At 42.1% G+C, this 21,041-nt stretch overlaps 1 protein-coding gene and 1 pseudogene across 1 annotated transcript in view; both read right to left on the reverse strand.

Annotated features, from left to right (window-relative positions):
• Positions 1–21,041, reverse strand: part of MAPRE3 (microtubule-associated protein, RP/EB family, member 3) — an 80,361-nt gene that overhangs the window by 17,792 nt on the left and 41,528 nt on the right. The gene's annotated exons all lie outside the window — the stretch shown is intronic.
• LOC102868020 lies at positions 18,972–19,265 on the reverse strand (annotated as a pseudogene).

Genomic DNA, 21,041 nt, shown 5'->3' on the forward strand with positions numbered 1-21,041 from the left:
GCCACCTGCTGCTGATCCAGCATGGTTGTGAAAGGCACCCTAGGTCTTCCACCCATTCAGTGAGTGGTGGGCGTGATGTGTTGGGAATTCTGGATGTCCTGTCAGACTACCTGAGTTCAAATCTTGGCTCTGCTATTTTTCTAGCTGTTGGATGTCAGGCTTCAGTTGTTCTCCTCTATAAAATGGAGATCACTGACAGTCCTTACTTCATACAACAGGATGCTCTGGTACTGGTAAGGAGTCCCACTTCCAGCCCAAAGGCTGCTCCACTGAAGAAAGATGGACAATCTCCTTCTATGTGATTTACTGCCCCGCAGACTCACTGGAGTTGGTACCTAACAACAACTTCATAGAAGTGAAGAGGATTTGAAGAACTTATTAAAGAAGATAAAATATTTTAGTATTGATTATATACCTCAACATCAAGAAAATTAAAAATCCTCACAACATTATCAGTATGCAAATATTATCTATGGCGACAAGATTGAAGGATTTCAGTTTACTTAATTCACAATCAATACCCATAGAAACAGTAGCCAAGAAATCAAATAATGTATTGCAAAAGACTTATCTACTGCAAAGGACTTCTTTAAAATGTTAAGGAGGTAGGATGTCCGTTTAAAGAGTAAGGTGTACCTGACTCATGCCATATTATTTTCAATTTCTTCATATACACATGAAAGTTGTCCAATGAATAAAGAAGACTGAAGAAGAATTTATACCTATGAATTGTGGTGGTGGGAAAGAGTACTGAATATGCCACAGACTTAAAAAAAATCCCAAACAAATCTGTTCTTGGAAGAAGTACAGCCAGTGTTCCTTGGAGGCAAGGATGGTAAGGCTTTGTCTCATTTACTTTGGGCATGTTATCAGAGAGGCCCGTCCTTAGAGCAGGTTATCACATATACTTTTTCCACAAAAAAGACCCTCAATGAGATGACTGACACAGTGACTGCAACTATGGGCACACATCAGACTCTAAAGATGACACAAGGGTCAGTCAAGGTTCACTTCTGTTGTGCAGAGTAGCTGTAAGTGGGAGCAGACTTGATAGCATCTAACAACAACAATAACAACAACAACTTCACAGAGCTAATGAAAGAATTGAATAAGCCATGGATTCTAAGTGCTGAGCACAGAATCTGGCACATTCTATACCTATTATCCATATTCCCGGGGAAGAGCGAGAGAATTCAAGGGTACTTGGATGAGAAGCGGGTGTCCCACATACATTCAGTCTCAGGCTTCCAAGTCAATGGAATGACCAATTAAAAAAAGAGGCAGGATACAGAACTGTGTCATTTCTCTGTTCCTTCTACCTGGAACATTGCCACTAATTGTCTAGAAGACTCTGGGCAATTAACTTAAGTATCAAAACCCTTTCAGGTTCCTGTGGAAGGGTCCCATCCAACTCTAGACTTATCATATATCCTGCCCTGTAGGGGCTATCCTACCAGCCAAGAAAACTGGAACCGAGGTTCTGGGATGAGAGGACAGAACTCTGTGGAGACACTTCCCAATGTTTCCCCACTCCTGATGTGGGGGGGCCATGCCCATCGTCATTGGGCTACCCCTTCCTGTCCATGCCCAGAGAGGCTGAAGTCACCTGTTTTGAAATACTGCAAAATTGCCGTCCCTTGGGTTACGCATCCAGGATATTCTTAGGTTGCATGGAGCCAATGTATGCAGGGAGGGAGGGAGTTCTGAGGGTCTGAAGCAGCCTGGCCCTTGGGTCACAAAGCTCTGGCAGACCCGGCCAATCACCTTCTTCTCCTGGCCGAGGGATGTTCTGAAAGGGGCTTGGTCTTTCAAATGTAAATTAGTCAAAAGTAGAGAGTAACACTAGAGGGCCAACAGAGTTGTTCCTGTGCTAGCCAGGACGCCAGCAGATCCAGGACAGGGTTCTGGACGGTGGTAGGCTCAGGCAGGAACCAAAGCTTCTTTCTCTAGGATTCTGTTCTCACAATACCTCCTTAGTTTCCCCCTAAGACTCAGATCCTGCTAAGGTTCCAGCTACTAGAGTCCTGGACATGTCTGAACTCTTATAAAAGGTTTTCTCATCCTGGTCTGACTAATGCTGCCATGGTCCTTGTAGCTGCTGTCCAGAGGAAGGCGTCTGCAGACAGAATTCTGGTCAGTTGGTCTATCAGACCATAACTAAAAGGTTGTACAATAAGCAGAACTTATTAACTCCTTATAAATTTTGACTCACACTTCGTAACTCCTTATTTATTTTGACTCACTGCTAAAATGAATCCACTCAGCAGGCTTTAAAAGGGAAATACTGCACTGTTTAAAATCAGGAAAGGTGTGCATCAGTGTTGTATCCTTTCTCCATACCTATTCAGTCTGTATGCTGGGCAAATCATTTGAGAAGGTATGAAGAAGACTATGAAGAAGAATGTGTCATGAAGATGGGAGAAAGACTCATGAACAACTTGTATTATGCAGATACACAACCTTGCATGCAGAAAGTGAAGACAACTTGAAACACTTACTGCTGAAGGTCAAAGATAGCCCTCAATATAGGTTACACCTCAACATCAAGAAAACAAAAATCTTCACCAATGGACCAGGCAACATCATGACAGATAGAGAAAAGATTGAAGCTGTCAAGGATTTAATTTTACTTGAAGCCACAATCAAGGCACATAGTAATAAAAGTAAAAAAAAAAATCAAAAGACATGTTGCATTGGGGAGATCTGCTGTCAGGGACCTTTCATTGCTAAAGAACAATGCCGTCAATCCAAGTTATGGTATTTTTGGTTGCTTCCTAAGCATCTGAAAGTTAGACAATGAATAAGGAAGACTGAAGAAGATCTGATGACTTTGAATTATGGTGTGGGAGGAGATTACTGAATATACAAACCATGGACTGTCAGAAGTATAAACAAATCTGTCATGAAGGAAATGCACTCCTCAGAGGCGAGGATGGTAAAATGTTGTCTCATCTTCTTTGGGCGTATATTCAGAGGGAATCTTGGAGAGCGATATCATGCTGGGAAAGGTAGAGGGGTCAGTGAAAGAGGGAAACTCTCCATAAGATGGGCTGACACAGTGATGACCACAACGGGCGAGACAGAGACCATGTGGATGGTCCAGGACAGACGAGGCTCAGATCTGTTCACAGGGTCGCTATGAGCTGTAGTCAACTTGAAGGCACCTAACAATAACAACACCTAGCTTGGCAAATAGAATGGTAACCGTTTCTAAAGCCTCTTCACTGGAGATCTTTTAAGTCGCCCAAACACATAACTTTTAAAGTCAACCAACTTCAATGGTGGCACTCATCAAACATGTCAGACTTGGGGGAACTGCATATGGAGAAGAGAGATGTTATAGCAAAAGATGTGGTCTGGCTGCAGGACTTTGCTGTTTATTGCTTTCAGCCTTTGAATAAGTAACTGAAGGGGCCCAAGACTCAGTTTTCATGTGTGAATAATCAGAATGATGATACCATTGAACCTGGGGCTCTGAGGATAAAGAACACTGTTTGTGAAACCAACAGCTCATCATCACCTTGCCTTCTGGGATTGAGCTATACCATGGACTCCCAAAAGAGTTGCCAAGATGCCTCTCAGAGGGGACGATGCTGAGACTTTGCCTTACACATTTCTGAGCATGTAATCAGGAAGGACAGTCCCTGGAGGAAGACATCATGCTTGGTCGAGGAGAGGGTCAATGAAAAAGAGGAAGACCATCAATGAGGCAGAATGGCAGTGCCCTCAGCAATAAGTTCGCTCACAGCTGTGACTAGGAGGGTGGCCAGGAATAGGCAGTGTCTCACTCTGTTATCCAGGGTAGCCACCAGATGGAAGCAACTCAACGGCACTGCATGACAACAAAGAACAGCTGGCACACTTGATTCTTTGCAACATCCTGCAGGCACTCCCCACAGACCTGACCAGAGTCCTCATGAGGGAGGGAGAGAACCATTGTAGACAGAACAGACTGTTTCAGCTTTTGGTTTTCTGCCACAGGTTCTTTACATGCCCTCAGGTAGAGGGAGAGTGATGATTTTGGAACTGTGTGGTTCATTTCTTCAGTTAGCACTGGTCAGGGCTCTGGATACAACAGCACTGCAATAACTGTTTACTTAAAAGAATGAATGAATGAGTGAATGGTGTGTTAATTAGGTGACAGGTTGGCTCAGAAAGGCTTCCATTTCTTGTTGATTGATCCTAGCAGCTCTGTGGGTCGGTGGAAAGTGGATGGCTGCCAGCACTGGTCACGATACCACGTGGCTCCTGGCAAGTTTGTTTGGTTTTTATTTTTTCTTAATATTCTGATGCAAGTGAAAGGGAGACTATGCAACATGGTATCGCCAGATTTTCTCCTAGTGAGGGCTAAAGGTTGTTGTTCTGAGAGTGGAAACTGGTACTACACTCGGAGGACCCCTAGACAGGGGACCTGATGTCAGTGCAGCCTGTCAGCATCCAAGGATGGCCAGCCCTCTCTCTGCTCACAAGCTGGCCTGCTCTGGTGTACGTGTGCTTGTGAGTGCTTCTGTAGCTGGCATGAAGATAGGGGGTGGGGCTGCAGAGGCTGCGTGATTTGTTGGGGAGAGAATGTTCCCACTCCTAGCAGTTTTGGTGTGCCTGGGATTTACTTAATGACCTTCATGCTTCTAAAGCATACCCGCTGCTGTGGGCACATACCAGAATTGTCACCTTAACTTCCTTGTCTGCTTTCCCACTGTCATCTAGGGACACTGCCTTATTCTCACCCTTCTTTCAAATGCCTGGATTTTAAACATTGCCTAACTTACCCAAGCCCAGCCTCTTTTCTGCTTTCATGGTTATTTCCCATCCTTACTCTCATTTTCCCATTTTATTTCTTTACACAAACTGCTCATTTGCCCTTTCACCTTTCACCAGAAGGTCTATCCTGAAGCTGTCCAAAACAATCAGAATGAGGTTCAGTGTTTGCCTATCTCCAGCAGACTGGCATTCTTCACACCCCTAGGAGTCCACCCTACCAGGCTTGCCTGTCTGCAAAGATTGCCTTTAAGCAGAAAAAGAATCAGATCCCATGTTGGTGGGGATACACACCACAAGGTTATTAGAAGGCCTGCCTACCTTCAAAGGTTAGCCTACCCTAGTGTTGAAATTACCACCATGAATGTCACTCTTGTGGACTGTAGCATTCTCCAAATGCTCTTGGGTATTATTTCAATTTGTGAGGCCATGAAGACTCACAGTTCATGTACTGGATCAGAAAAGGTGAAGAGCAAACATCAGCAAGCTTATAGTAGGAAACTACACCATCCAATTCAAATCCCAAGAACCACAATACTCAATTCATTAGAAGACAGGGGCTTGGTTTTGTGCAGCTCTGCTGCATGGCAACTCATTGATTCAACCTCCTGACCATTCAAGAGAAGGGAAAGGAAATGAATTACAGAGGCTTTCTTCTTAACATTTCTTTCTGAGCTACTACAATATTGCCTTAATCTCAGCTAACAGTAATTGACTGACTACTGACATAATGCACTAAACATTCTGTGAGGTCTTGTGAAGTCCTACGAACATTTGAAGGCACCAGTCCTGCCCTCAAGCAGACTTTGCTTGAAGAAATAAGAGTAATTAATAAACAACTAGGAAGTTCCACAGAAGGTTATATAAAGTGGGTCGTTAAAATAACTTTCTTTTATAGGAAAAAGAGAAAGTGTAATGTCTCCACTCTTAAAAATTGTTTATTATTTTTTTAAATAGGGAAAAAAAATAGCAACTAAATCCTGCAGGAAAGGGGACACAGTCAGAGGAGAGGAGGTGGGGAAGGTGGGTGATGTCCTGGGAGTCAATGGAGGGACCAGCTTCCAGGAGAAGGTCATCTAGCCGCCAGGCCTGGGATGGAGAAATGGTCATTAGATTGGGCAATAAGAAATAACAACAACAACAACAACAACAACAACAACAACAAGACAAAACTCTGAGTTATTTTTCTGGGAAAACAGAAGGTAGATCTGCAGATGTGATTAAGGAGTCTCTGTTCATTTGCCCATGAGGACGCTGAGAGTCTGTCACTTTGTCAACAAGGGATTTTGTTTGCTACAGTACTGTACAGTACTGTACATTAACTCCTGTTAGTTACACTAACTAGTTGTTGTTGTTGTTATGTGCTGTCGAGTCATTTGCGACTCACAGCGACCCTATGTACAACAGCCCTAAACCCTGCTCTATCCAGTGCCAATCGCACTGTCTCTGACACACCCATCCCGATGACCCTAGTTACGGGCTGCTAATGGGGCAGAAAACACTCTGCTTTTGCTGGAATATTTTGTACTCAAATACCAATGAAAATCCTGACATCCACTGTCTCTCTATAGAATCTGTATCTTACTCTTAAATTGGAAATCTTTTAAACAATTCTCTCCCAATTGAGATTTATGTAAAAGTTTGCAAATTAGCTTTTCATTCAATCATTCACACACACTTTGTTTTAGAACAGTGAAAGTCTAAATCTTATCTATCCAATGAGACCCAGAAGAACAATCCCATGGTTTTCCTAAAGCAACCAATAATACAGCAACCATGAATTTTTAAAGAAAACTAGAAAAAAAATATAACAAAGTCTTGAGAATTTGGTATATAATGTTTTAAATAGTACTTCACTGTTCTGGTTAGCTGCAGTTAATTAGAACTCCTCTGATATGTAGTTCTGTTTAAACTCTGCTTGCTGAAAGTGAGGAGGACCTGAAACACTTGGTGCAGAGGGTCAAGGACTGCAGCCTCCAATATGGATTGAGGCTCAATGTCAAGAAGACAAACATTCTCACCACTGGACCAACTGGCAGCATAAGGATGGATGGTGAAGAGATTGAGATTGTTCACAGCTTTAGTTTGCTTGGCTCCACAATCAACACTCTTGGCACCAGCAGTCAGGAAATTAAAAGACATATTGTGATGGGAAAGTCTGCTGTTACAGACCTCTCTAAAGTACTGTAGAGTAATGGTGTTGCTCTGGAGACTAAGGTGCGTCTGATACAGGCCATGGTCTTCGCAATCACTTGTTATGCATCAGAGAGTTGGACAATGACTAAGGAGGATAGAAGGAGAATTGATGCCTTTGAGCTGTGGTGTTGTAGAAGAGTACTGAGGGTACCATGGACTGCTAAGAAAACAAACAGATTCATCCTGGAGAGGGTTAAACCAGGCTGCTCCTTGGAGGCAAGGATTCTGAGGCTTCGTCTGACATACTTTGGCCATGCTGTAAGGAGAGACCGGTCCTTGGAGAGGGACATCATGCTTGGGAGGGTGGAGGGACAGTGCAGGAGGAGAAGGCCCTCTATGAGGTGGACTGATTCAGTGACTGGGGTAATTGGGGTGGGTCTGTCAGAGACAGTGAGATTGGCACAGGACAGAGCAGAGTTTAGGGCTGTTGTACATAGGGTCACTATGAGTCGCAAGTGACTCGACAGCACATAACAACAACATATAGACTGCACTGCAATCCTTACGGCACGTGGTTTGAATCCACCAAATGCTCTGCTGGAGAAGGAGGGGCAATCTCCTTCTGTTCCAGTGGGATCTGATTTGATCTACGGTGCACAGCAACAACAAAAGCCAAAACCAACACAAAAGACTACTAAAGACTCTGTACAGTGTCAGGTTCATTTAGTCACTTATCACCATCCATGGGCTTCCTGCTAAGTGCTGGGCCTGTGGTGGAAGGAATGGGCTCCAAGAGCGGGCCTCTGAGGAGCTCAGAGACCTGGGCGCGGGGCTGGGGGAACCAGACAAGTAAAGTAGCACTGGAAGGGCATGCTGTTGGAGCAGTCCTGCTTCCTGGGCCAGGAAAGGCTTCAAAAGGAAGCATCCTCTGAATGGAGTCTTAAAAGAGAAACTTTAAGAAAATACGAGTCACTAGGAAACAGGAATAGATGGGGAGAAGGGTGAGGACTGCCAATTGTTCACCCTGGAATTCAGATGGGAGCAGAAGATAAGTGACTGAAGTAGCTTTGTATGCATGCTTTTGTGTTGTTTTTTTTAAAGCCAATCAAGCAAAACTCTCATTGCCTTTAGGTTAAAACTGACTCATAGAAAAAACAAAACAAAACAAAACAAAACAAAACAAAACAAAACAACCCCCTGATTCATAGCTGACCCTCCACAGGGTTTCCAAGTTGCACAAACGATTGCTCATCTTTCACCCACAGAGTAGCTGGTGGATTTGAACTGCCAGAGAGGTGCAGCTCTCGAACTAGACCTGGTATAGTTAAGGAGTGATTTTATACTGAGGAAAACTCATTATGTGACTTCCCTTCAAATTTACAATATGTTGATGACAGTAATTATGTTGAATAATGTAGTGAAAATAAGAGCACAATTTTCAAGTCAGAATGACAACAAAGCACCTCCATGGGTTTCCAGGTAGAACAGTGCCCCACTGAGTTACCACAGGTGCGACCAAGCCTGCCTTCCAAGCCACTTCTGGGTAAATGAAACTGTCAACATTTCAGCTAGCAGTTGAGTGCTTAACCCTGGCACCAATTAGGGACTCCAGAAACGTCATCACATTTCCAGTTCCTCAGAGGCTTCCGTACATAGAATCTTTTCTACACAAACCTTGAAGAGATTCTTAAGTGATGCAACAGAAATCTATGCCTCTACTTCAACTTCAATTTTCTGTAAACTTTTTGAAAAAAATGTTAGAATAAAAATGGTAAATTAGAACAAGGCATTTCCATGTATCCTCACCTATCTTTTCCCCATTTGTTACATCTTCAACAACAATTATTAAAACCCAGGAACTGATAATGTTTTAGCACCGGCAACTCAACAACAGACCTTATTTAAATTTTGTCAGTTTTTACATGTGTGTTTTTTATATTCTTGGCATATAGTTCTATGAAGTTCTGTCACAAGCCTAGATTCATATAGGTACTATCTATCATGACACAGAACTGCTCAGTCACCTCAAAACAACTTCCTTGTTCTACCTCCTTCTCCAGGCACACCTTCTCCACTGCTCTCACCCCTGTCAAGTCAGATTTCTTCTTCATCACTGCAATCATGTAACTTTGAGACTATTACATAAAGGGAATCAGATAGTAAGTAACCTTTCTTAAATTGAGATTTTAATGAAGATTTATAAAAAAACTTGGATTTCCATTCATTCATTGTTGCACATTTCTTCCCTGCCCAATCCTCAGTTCGCTTTTCTCTTTGAAAAAAAAATTCTTTCATTGTTGTACAATTCCCCACCCTCACCCCAGTCCACTTTACTGTACGTACAGCTTTTATTCTGGATTGTTATCATGAAAACAATACCTAATCACATATTCTTTTTAAGCAACTCTTTCTCTCATCTGTTTCAATGCAGTGTACATGATTAACCCCCTTTTCTTAGTTTCCCCCCACTACTGGAAGTTTACCCTAAAGAAACCATAACCACCACCCAAACAGATATATGCACACCTATATTTATTGCTGTGTTGTTCACAATAGCAAAGAGATGGAAACAACCCAAGTGTCCATGAACAAACAAATGGATAGAGTAGCTGTGGTGTAGTCACACAATGGAATATTATTATGCAGCACTAAAAACCAAAGAACTAATGAAATATTATACAAAATGGGTGACCCTGGAGGACATTATGCTGAGTAAAATGTCTCGGTCACAAAATGACAATTATTGCATAATGCCAGAGTTGTAAAACAGTAAGTAACCTTTTGATAATGACTTTCTGCCCTCTCAGTATAATGCCTCTGAGATCCATCCAAGTTGCTAGGTGGCTCATGAGTCTGTTCTTTTTTAATGCTGAGTAGTATTCTAAATAATGGCGCATATATGGATGCATAAGAGTTTGTTTCTCCATTTACCCACTGAAGGACATCTGAGCTGTTCCCAGTTCGGGTGATTATAAATAAAGCTATGAATATTCATGTATAGGTTTGTGGGAATGTAAGTTTTCATTTTCCTAGGATAAATCTTAGTAGTATGATTACTGAGCCATATGGTAGGTGTATACCTAACTTACTAAGATATTTGTAAGCTGTTCTCAGAGTGGTTGTACGGCTTTACATTTCCACCAGCAGAATGGCCTTGTAGCTCTGTAGCCTTACCAGCACTTGGTGATGTCAAGATCAGACCCTTTAATTATTGTGTAGTGATACAGCACCGAGGCTTTAATTTGCACCAGATGTCTTTCAGTGTGCTTATTTTCCATCTGTATATCCTCTTTGTTAAAATGTCTACTGAATGTTTTGTTCATTTGCTGACTGTATTACTGTTTTCTTACTGTTGAGTGCAGACCATTGTTTATGTATTCTGGAGGAACTCCTTTGCTAGATATGCAATTTGTCAGTATTTTCTCCTGGTGTGCAGCTTATCTTTTCATTATTTTAACAATTTTCTGCAGAGCAAAAGTTTTACATTTTGATGGAGTCCAATTTATTGATTTTTTTTTTCTTTTATGAGTTTTTCTTTTTGGTTGCATGTCCAAGAATTTCTGCTCACCATCGGTTATAAAGAATTCCACTGAGGTTTTATTCGTAAAGTTTTTACTTTTACTCACCAGAAGGCTTTAAACAGGGGAACATATTGAAAAGACACAGAGAAGCTCTGGTGGCCTAGTGGTAAGAAGCTGCTCTGCAATCCTGAAGGCAGTTAAAATCCACCAGCTGCTCCACAGGAGAAGGATGGGCAATCTTCTCCAGAACAATTTACTGCCTCTGAAAACCTGCTGGAGGATCAAATATGGGTTGGTTCCAACCTGAATGCAAATAACAACAAAAGAGACTTGGGAAGCCCAGTAAAGAAGATGCCATAGTATCCAGGCAAGTGGCAACAAACAAAATACACTGCCATCAAGGATGAATTGATTCACAGTTGACGCTCTATCAGGCTTCCTGAGGCTGTAAATCCCATGGGAGGAGAGGCCGAACTGACTCACAGCTGATACTCCATCAGGCTTCCTGAGACTGTAAATTGCATGGGAGGAGACTGCCATTTTTCTCTCACAGAGCAGCTGGTGGATTAAAATGGTTTGCCTATCCCAGAGGTGCACTGTTCGAATCCACCAGATGCTCTGCTGGAGAAGGAGGGACAATCTCCCCCTGTACCAGTCAGATCCGATTTGACGGTACACACACAAATATAATAAAATAAATGAAAAAAAAAACACACGGGTTGCCTAAGGGTTGGCAGCACAACTCCTTACCCCCTAGGCCACCTGAACCATCAAGCAAGTAACAAGTAGGGTCTAAATGAAAGCAGCACAGTGGTGGTAGGGGTATATATGGAAAAGATGCAGAGGAAAAAAAGAATCTATAGAATTCCAGATGTTAAGGGAAAGAAGAGCGGGAGACTGACATCCAGGTATATAGTCCTTGTGACTTGGTGAGTGAATATTGGTGACATTAACTGGGTTGGAACAATACATATATTGAACAAATCACATATTTTTTTTTCACTCACTAATTTCCCCCATCCAACAAACACGTATTGAATGCTTACTGTATGCCAGGCAAGTTGTAGAAACCAGGGGATATAGCAATAAACAAAACAGCCAAAAATTCCTGCCTGTGCTGAAATTCTATTTAGGCTGAAGGAAACAGTAAGCAACATAAATTAAATCTGTAGGATGCTATATGGTGATACGCTTTGGAGACTGAAGCATGGAAGGTGTACAAGGAGTGCGAATGGGGCTGAGGTCAGGGTTTACAAGTTTAAGTAGGGATGTTAGGAGCTCTGGTAGACCATAGTGGGTAATTGTGCTGCCACCCCAAAAGTCTGAATCCATTATCTGCTCCTCAGGAGAAAGATGGACAGTGTTCTCTGGTGTGATTTACAGCCTCCGAAAACCTGCCGGAGGGTCAGCTATGAGCCAGTTCCAACTCGTTTGCAATGTGGTCTGAGACTCATGAAAGGCCTTAATGAGAACATAGGAACATAGATTCTGGAGGGAATGATGTGATGGAAGTGAGGGAGCAAGCTAAGTGGATATCTGGGGAAAGCATATTCTTTGCAAAGGCCTGAGATAAGAACTTGCTGCTGCCTTTAAGGAAAAGCAAAACTAGTCTGACTGAAATAAAGTTGTGGGTGAAGAGAGCAAGACAGTAAAAGACAAAATCTGGTTGCTGAAAACGGAAACCATTTAACCCACACAGCTTACTGTCACATCACAGATTGGCTAGCATTTTTCTTTCTTTCTTTCTTTCTTTTTATAAAGGGCCAGACAGTAAATATTTCACTTTTTTTTTATATGGCCTTTGTTGCAGCTCTGAGACCTTCCCTGTCATTACCAGTCTCACTAATTCTGACATACCAACCCCCACTGCCCCAGTCACTGTACCAATCCCTCTCACCCGGGTCTCTTTCTCCTGCACTGTCCATCCAACCTTCCCAGCATGATGGCCTCCAAGGACCAGTCTCTTCTGGCTACGTGCCCAAAGGAAGTGAGGCGGAGCTTCAAAGTTCTAGCCTCCAAGTAGAAATGTGATTTCACCCTCTCCAAGGCAGACTATTTGTTTTCTTGGTAGTCCATGGTATGCTCAAGACTCTTCCCAGTACCACAAGTCAAAGGCATCTATTCTTCTGTCATCCTTAGTCATTGTCCAACTCTCTGAAGCATAGCAAGTAATAGAGAAGACCAGGGCCTGGATTAGGTGCACCTTTGTATCTAGATTGACATTGTTGTTCTTCAGCACTCTGGAGAGGTCCATGACAGCAGACTTTCCCCAGTGCAATTTGTCTTTTGACTTCCTGACTGCTGGTTTTAAGAGTGTTGATTGTGGATCCGAGCAAGCTGGAATTGCTAACAACCTCAATCTCTTCTCCATCTATTATGGTACTGCCAATTGGCCCAGTGGTGAGAATCTTTGTCTTCTTGATGTTGAGCTTCAATCCATATTGAATCCATATAGACCTTGACCTTTTGCAGCAGGTGCTTCAGGTCATCTTCAGTTTCTCGATATCATAGGTTGTTAATGAGTCTTCCTCTAATCCTGATGCCACACTCCTCCTCACAAAGCCCTGCCTCCTGAATAATCTTCATACATATTGAAAAGGTATGGAGACAGGATGCATCCCTGACGCACTCCTATCCTAATTTTGAACCATGAAGTGTTTCCATGCTCTGTTCCGAGGACCGCTTCTTGGTCCAAGTACAGGTTTCACATAAGCACAATTAAGTGTTCTGGGATTCCCATTTTCCTCAAGGTTAGTCACAATTTATTGTGATCTACACAGTCAAATGCCTTTGCATAGTCAAAGAAACACAAACAGGCATTCTTCTGGTACTCTCTGCTCTCTGCCAAGATCCAGATTCAGGCATAGGGGACCACAAATAACCCCGAGCAGTACTGCATCCAACTTTAAATATGCCAATCCAATCTTTAGGAAGTGTAATGACATTCCAAGTGTGCATAAGGAAAATAACTCTTGGCCACATTTTGAAAGGTGACATTGCAAAGTTGGATGTCACTGTATCCCCGGTGAGGCTCTCTGGGGCAGAAGCGGAAAGCTAGTGAGGCTCCCAATTTGGAGACATCATTAGCTGCCAAAGCTCTTCTGCCACCTCCGGCCTCCACCTTGAAGTCATATTTCAGTTCATCTCATTAGGGAACTTCCTCTCCTCCAGTGACTCTCCATCTTACCAAGCATGACGTCCCTTTCCAAGGAATAGCCTTACCTAGTTCCATGTGCAAAGTATGAAAGACACAGCTTCACCATCTTTGCTTATGAGTACAAGCTGGTTATACCAGCCAGGTTCCTCAAAGCAATAATTATGGATACATAAAAATTTAATAACAGAACATGGAAACAATGAAAATGCTCAACAATAAAAAAAAAGAAAAAAAATCATGTTTCAACTGAAATAAACAGCTACTTAAAAAAAAGACATTAGAAGAGTGTGCCTCCTTGGCACTGGAGACTGGCTGACTCAACATCAATTCCCAATATCCTTCTCCTTTGCCTGACTCCACTAGAAAGGCCAGAAAAACTAGAAGCTGTCAGTTTTCATTATTTGTGGCTTCTGTAGTTTCAAATTAATTTACTCATGAAACTTTACTTGTAAACCACAAAATCAATACTTGAGGCACTTTCGTGACCATTCTTGGGTTTGTCTGTGACTCCTTATGAGGCAGCCCCTTATTATAATTAGGCAGGAGTCTCTGAGGAGTGCAAAGGATTAACATGCTTGTCTGCTAACTGAAAGGTTGGAGGTTCAAGTCCACCCAGAAGAGCCTTGAAAGCAAAACCTGCTGATCTACTCCTGAAAGAGCAGCCAGTGGAAACCTTATGGAGCACAGTTCGACTCTGACACAAATGGGGTGCCGAGAGTTGGAGTAAATGGCATAGTAACTGTTTTGTTGTTGTTGCTGTCATCATTTTTATTTGTGTAAGCTGCTAAAAAAAAGGTTTGCTATTACTTGTATAAAAACATATTTCCAACTGATGAAGACATGGAAAGATGTTTACGGAAGATACTCTCTTTCTCACTGACATGAATTGAGAACCAACGCACAGCTGATGCTCCAGCAGAATATGAGAGGCTGTAAATCACACAAGAAGAGGCTGTCCATCTTCCTCCTGAGGAGCGGCGGGTGGATCTGAGTTGCCTGCCTTTAGAATGGCACTGCAACTCCTTACCCCAGGGCTGCTGGAGCTTCGTATTACAACATATTAAGTAAAAGGAAGGGAAGGCAATATTATTGAGCAAAGATTTACCTATAGCCACAGAAGAATATGAACTATATTACAAAATTCTAACTGTGGTTGTAGCTAATGGCAGGGACATTGGGAGGTTTATTCCTTCTTCTTTGGGTTTGTATGAATTTGAAAATTTTTCTACAATGAAATACATTCCTTTTGTAAAAAGGGAAAAAAGATATTAAAATAATAACATTGCTGTTATGTACCAGCAAGCCAGAGCCAACTTATAGCTGATCTTATAGCTGTATTTAAAAGCTGTAAATCTCAGAGACTGCCCATCTTTCTCCCACTGATGGAATCAAGCCACATGCCTCTGAGTTGGTAGTACAACTGCTAAGCCACCAGAATTCCCTGCAAACAACAACGGAGAGAAGTAAAAGAAAGCTTGTGGTCAACAGGCAGTGGCAAGAAATCCTTGACAAAAGTTGCAGATTAAGGCAGAATAGGAAGCAGGATTGACCATCAACTTCTTCTGAAAACCCTATGCACATTAGAAGAATGAGGAATATTATAGTAGTATAGTGGGTGATTTTAATCTGTGGCCCTCAGGCCTGGTTTTAATTGTTTTTGGTCAAACATTCTTCTAAGCTGTATAGCACTGGTCTGTCCATTTGCTGTACACAGAGGTAACTCTTGGTTGCTGTGATGCTAAACACTGTGACACTGATGTGTCAAATGCGACAATGGTTACTCACGGTGGATAGTGTTTGGTGGAGATCCCCAACTAAAACATGCTTGGAAGCAGGAGTGGCATCCACTTCAGAAATAGCTTGCCTCTGGAAACTCTATGAACTTGGAGAAGCTATGAAAGTTATACAAGTGTTCAGGTCTTCTGTTCATAGGGTTGCTATGAGTCGTCTACAACTCAACAACACTTAACAACAACAACAACAACAGCGTAGAGCCCAAATTAGAAGTCAGTTGAAATGAGAAAAAAATAGTAACAAACATTGTGTAATAACTGGAACATGGAATGTATGCAGCTTGAATGTTTGAAAACTAGAAATTGTTAAAAATGAAATGGAATGCATTAGTGAGATGAGATGAACCTACTTTGGCCATTTTGAGTCAGGTAATCAGATGGTATACTATGCTGGTTCCTTCAGCTTAAGAACTGCTGCCTGAGTTCAGCCCCTTTGATTTTCTGACTCCAGCTCTTTGCACATTTCATTGGAATACTTTACTTTGTCTTACCATGCTGCCCTTTGAAATCTTCTGTTCAGCTCCTTAATATCCTGATTTCTTCTCTTTGTTTTGGCTTCTTGGCACTCTAGTGCAATATTCAGAGTCTCTTTTGACATCCATCTTGGTCTTTTCTTCCTCCTCTGTCTTTGTAGTGACCTTTTGCATTCTTCCTGGATGATATTCTTGATATCCTCCCACTACTCATCTAGTCTTCGCTCATTAGTGATCAAGATCTCAAAAACCTGTTCCAGAGATGGTTTTGAAATTGAGGGGGAAGAAGCGCAAGGTCAAATTTTGGTTCCTGTGAATTTGACTTAATTTTCTTTAGTTTTGGCTTGAACTTGCATATGTGTAGTTGGTTAAAAGAAAATGGAAAGAGTATAAACAGTCATTGTCCCAAAAAGAATTGGCAGACACAAAAGAATTTCTTGAAACAACATATGAGCAAGAGCCTGTGGTGATGAAGGACGAAGCCCAAGCTTCTCTGAAAGAACTGGCAAAAAACAAGACCCCAGGAATTGATGGCATACTGATTGACATATTTCAACAAATAACACTGCCCTGGAAACCTGGAGGACAGCCACCTGGCCAACTGACTGGAAGACATCAATATTTCTCATTCCAAGGAAAGGTGACCCAACAGAGTGTGGAAATTATCTAGCAATATCATTGACATTACATGAAAGCAAGATTCTGCTGAAGAGTATAAAAAAACAACTGGAACAGCACATCAACAGAGAACTGCCTGAAGTACAGGCTGGGTTTAGAAGAGGCTGTGGCACTAGGGATATTGTTAGATGGATCTTGGCTGAAAGCAGGGAGTACCAGGGGAATGACTATTTGTGTTTCATTAACTATGCAAAGGTGTTTGACAGTGTGGCTGACTTTGAGAAGAATGGGAATCCCAGAACACTTGATTGTGTTTATGTGAGGCAGTCCTCAGAACAGAGCAAGTAGACACTGCATGGTTCAAAATTGGGAAGGGCGTTCGCCAGGGATGTGTTCTATCTCGAAACCTTTTCAATCTTTATGTAGAACAGATTATTCAGGAGGCTGGGCTCTATGAGGAGAAATGTAGCATCAGGATTGGAGGAAGACTCATCAACAATCTGTGTTATGCAGATGATACAACCTTGCTTGCTGCAGTTGAGGAGGACCTGAAGCGCTTGCTGCAGAGGGTCAAGGACTGCAGCCTTCAATACGGATTGAAGCTCAACATCAAGAAAACAAAGATTTTCACCCCTGAGCTGACTGACAGCACTATGATGGATGGAGAAGAGATAGAGGTTGTTAACAGTTACAGCTTGCTTGGCTCCACAATCTTGGTACCAGCTGCCAGGAAATTAAAAGACAAATTGCACTGGGAATGTCTGCTGTCAGGGACCTCACCAATTAATTGAAGAGCAATGATGTCAATCTGGAGACTAAGGTGTGCCTGATCTAGGCTATAGTCTTTGCAATTACTTGCTATGCATCAGAAAGCTGGATAATGCCTGGGGATGATAGAAGAATTGATGACTTTGAGCTGTGGTACTGGAGAAGAGTATTGAATATACCATGGATATCTTGGAACACAAATAGGTTTATCCTAGGAGGGTGAGACCAGGCTGTTCCTTGGAGGCAAGGATTCTGAGGCTTCATCTGACATACTCTGGACATCCTGCAAAGCACTGTTCTTTAGAGAGGGATATCATGCTTGAGAGGGTGGAGGGACAGCACAAGAGAGGAAGACTCTGGATGAGATGGATTGATTTCGTGACTAGGGTAATGGGGGTAGGTGTGTTTGAGACAATCATATTGGCACAGGATAGAGCAGGGTTTAGGGCTGTTGTACATAGGATGACTAGGAGTCTCAGGTGACTCAAGCACTAACAATAACAACATACTATGCTGGGAATGAAAAACAAATGGTGTTACATTCATAGTAAAAAATTCAATTTAAAGTTCTCTCCTGAAATACAATGTTGTGGATGATTGGCTAATATCCATATGCATACAAAGACGACTTGTTAACAGGACTGTTACTCAAATATACACTCCTACATCTGGAGCCAAAGTGTAAGAAATTGAGAATTTTTACCAAATCTTGCAGTCAGAAATTGACCGAACATGCAATCAAGACGTTTTAATGATAATTAGTGACTAGAATACAAAAGTGAGAAACAGTGAAGAAGAAATAGTAGTTGGAAAATTTGAGCTTAGTGATAGAAGTGAGGCTGGAAAAAGAATGATTGAATTTTGTATTTATAATTATTTAGTCATTGCAAATACTTTTTAAAAAACACAACAACTTTACACATGGGTCTCACATGATGAGCTGCATAAGATTTAGATTTAGGGGGAGCTCTGGTGGCCTAGTGGCAAGGAGCTGCAACTACAATTCCAGAGGCACACGCAGATGCTCTGCCGGGAAAAGGAGGAACAATCTCCTCCTGTACCAGTCAGAGCTGATTTGACGGTACACTCACACAAAAATTAAAAAAAAAAAAAAAGATTTAGATTTAGATTGACTACAGTCACAAACGACTCGACGGCACATAACAACAACAACACAGTTGTGGAAGAAATTACTGGAGAAGGTCAATATCAGCAGTCAAAACCAGGCCAGGGCCAAACTGTAGGTCAGACCATCATATTACTCAAGTGCAAATTTACATTGAGGCTGAGGAAAATTAAAATAAGTTCACAGGAACCAAGATATAATTTTGAATAAATTCCATCTGAATTTCAAGATCAATTTAGGAACAGTTTTGAGGCACGGAACATCAATGATTGAAGACCAGATGAGTTGTGGGATATCAAGGATATCATCCATAAAGAAAACCAAAGGTCATTAAAAAAACAGAGGAGAAATGAAAAAAATCGAAATGGATGTCAAAAGAGACTCTAAAAATTGCACTGGAGTGTTGAGAAGCCAAAACAAAAGGAAAACAAGCTGAACAGAGATTTCAAAGGGCAGCTTGAAGGACCAAGCAAAGAATTACAACGGAATGTGCAGAGAGCTGAAAGTGGAGATTATCTGTAATATCTACTATACTGTGTGTTTTTTTTTGATCTGCAAGGATATATGGAATTTTTTTTTATAATACCAGAACATTTATTGCATAACTAAACAGTGGAATTCTTAAGATGAACTGGATGCTGCAACAGCTGCCCGTTTGGGTTTCAGTGTTGTTCCTTCACGGAATCCATGCCTGAATCTGCGGTAAACGATCTTTAGGTGCCTCATGCAACCAGTACCGGTGGTATTTCGCCTTTTAGCCTTGGCACTCCAGTTATACTTTCTCTTGCGCTTGGCGGGGTAGCCACACTTGCCACAAGTGGACTTCTGGAGGTGGTAGGCCTTGGAGCCACAGCGGCGGCATAGCGTGTGCGTCTTATTGCGACGCTTTCCAAACGATAACGTTCCCTTCGTCATCTCGCTTTCGTTGCCGCGACCAAAAAGAGCGGAAGAGAAAGCCAATATATGGAATTTTATATTAAAAAGTTCACTTAGTTGGAATCCGGTGTGGATCATAACAAATTATAGTAACCCCAAAACACTTAATTATGCTCATGCAAATTCTATACATAGACCAAGAAGTAGCTGTCCAAGCAGAACAAGGGAACACTGTATGGTTTAAAAGCAAGAAAAGTGTGTGTCAAAGTTGTATCCTTTCTCCATATCTATTTAATCTGTATGCTGAGAAAATTATTTAAGAAGCTCGACTATATGAAGAACGTGGTGTCAAGATTAGAGACTCATCAGCAACCTGTGTAATGCAGATGACACAACTCTGTGTGCAGAAACTAATAAAGACTCAAAACACTGCAGAAGATCAAAGACTACAGCACTGAGAAAAACAATTCTCACCACTAGACCGACAGGCAGTCTCATGATAGATGGAAAAAAAATGACTGAAGTTGTCAATTATTTCATTTTTCTCAGATCCAAATCAACACCCATGTTAGTAGCACTCAAGAAAAAAAAAAAAAAAAGAAATGTTGCACTGGGAAAATCTGCTGTCAAGGATCTCTTAAAAGAGCTGACGAGCAATAACCCAGTTTAAAGGCTCAGGTGTACCCAATCCAAGCCATATTCTTTTCAGTTGCTTCCCTTGTAGCTGAAAGTTGGACAATGAATAAGGATGACAAAAGAAGAATCAATGCTTTTGAATTTTAGTGTTGGAGAAGAGTACTGAACATTCCATGGACTGTCAAAAGAACAAACAAGTCTGTCTTGGAAGAAGTGTAACCAAGGTGCTCCTTAGAAGCAAGGATAGTAGAATTTTTGTCTCTACTTTGGGCATGCTGTCAGGAGGGCCTAGCCCTTAGAAAACGACATCATACTGGGAAAGGTGGAGGTTAGAGAAATAAAGAAAGACCCTTAACAAGATGGACTGACACAGTGATTGTACAGATGGAGCTGGCCATGTGAGAGATTGTGAGGAAAGAGAAGGGTAGGGCAAGGTTCAGATCTACTGTTCAGAGGGCTGCTATGAATCACAGTTAACTTGAGGGCATCTAACAATAACAGTTGTAATCCTTTCCTACTCTGGTCAAACTGTCATCAAACTATTTTGCACCTATCTTGTTTCACCTACTCTAACCAAAAGCATCCTTATCCGGGTGATTTATAATTTTGTGACTGGACAGTGTTACTGCTTCTGTTCTCCTTTGAATTTCTTTTTTTTTTTACTTCCTCGCACTGCTAGACAAAAACACTTTTAATCACACCACTCAAACACTGCCAGTGGCTTTTTCTTTTTAAATAAAATGTTACTTTATGATTTTAAAACAAATTTACAGGCGGGCTGCCCTCGGCCCCCAGCACGGGGAGAGCCGTTGCGGCCCTCTGCCCGGGGCAGGCTGCCCTCGGCCCGCGGCGAGCCGTCGTGGCCCTCTGCCCGGGGTGGGCTGCCCTCGGCCCCTGGCTCGGGGAGAGCTGTCACGGCCCTCAGGGTGAGCTCCTCAGTCCCCAGATTGTGCCATTTGACCTCTGGGTGGGGAAGGAGAAGAAGAAAAAAAAAGAATGCCGAGGTTATCCAGAGAATGTTACCTAAGCCACCTTCTGCCACCCTCCCCCCACCCCCAGTAAACCTGAAAGCAACACTCTCAAAGCCCTTCTATTTGTAACTCACAAGTTTGTTCTCTCTAGGTTTGCTCCCTTTCCTATAGGCAACCTTAACTCTGAGTTTTACTCCAGAATTGACCC

The sequence above is a fragment of the Elephantulus edwardii genome, unplaced genomic scaffold (assembly GCF_000299155.1).
Source record: "Elephantulus edwardii isolate Elephantulus edwardi_28Jun2011 unplaced genomic scaffold, EleEdw1.0 scaffold00009, whole genome shotgun sequence".
Lineage (NCBI taxonomy): Eukaryota > Metazoa > Chordata > Mammalia > Macroscelidea > Macroscelididae > Elephantulus > Elephantulus edwardii.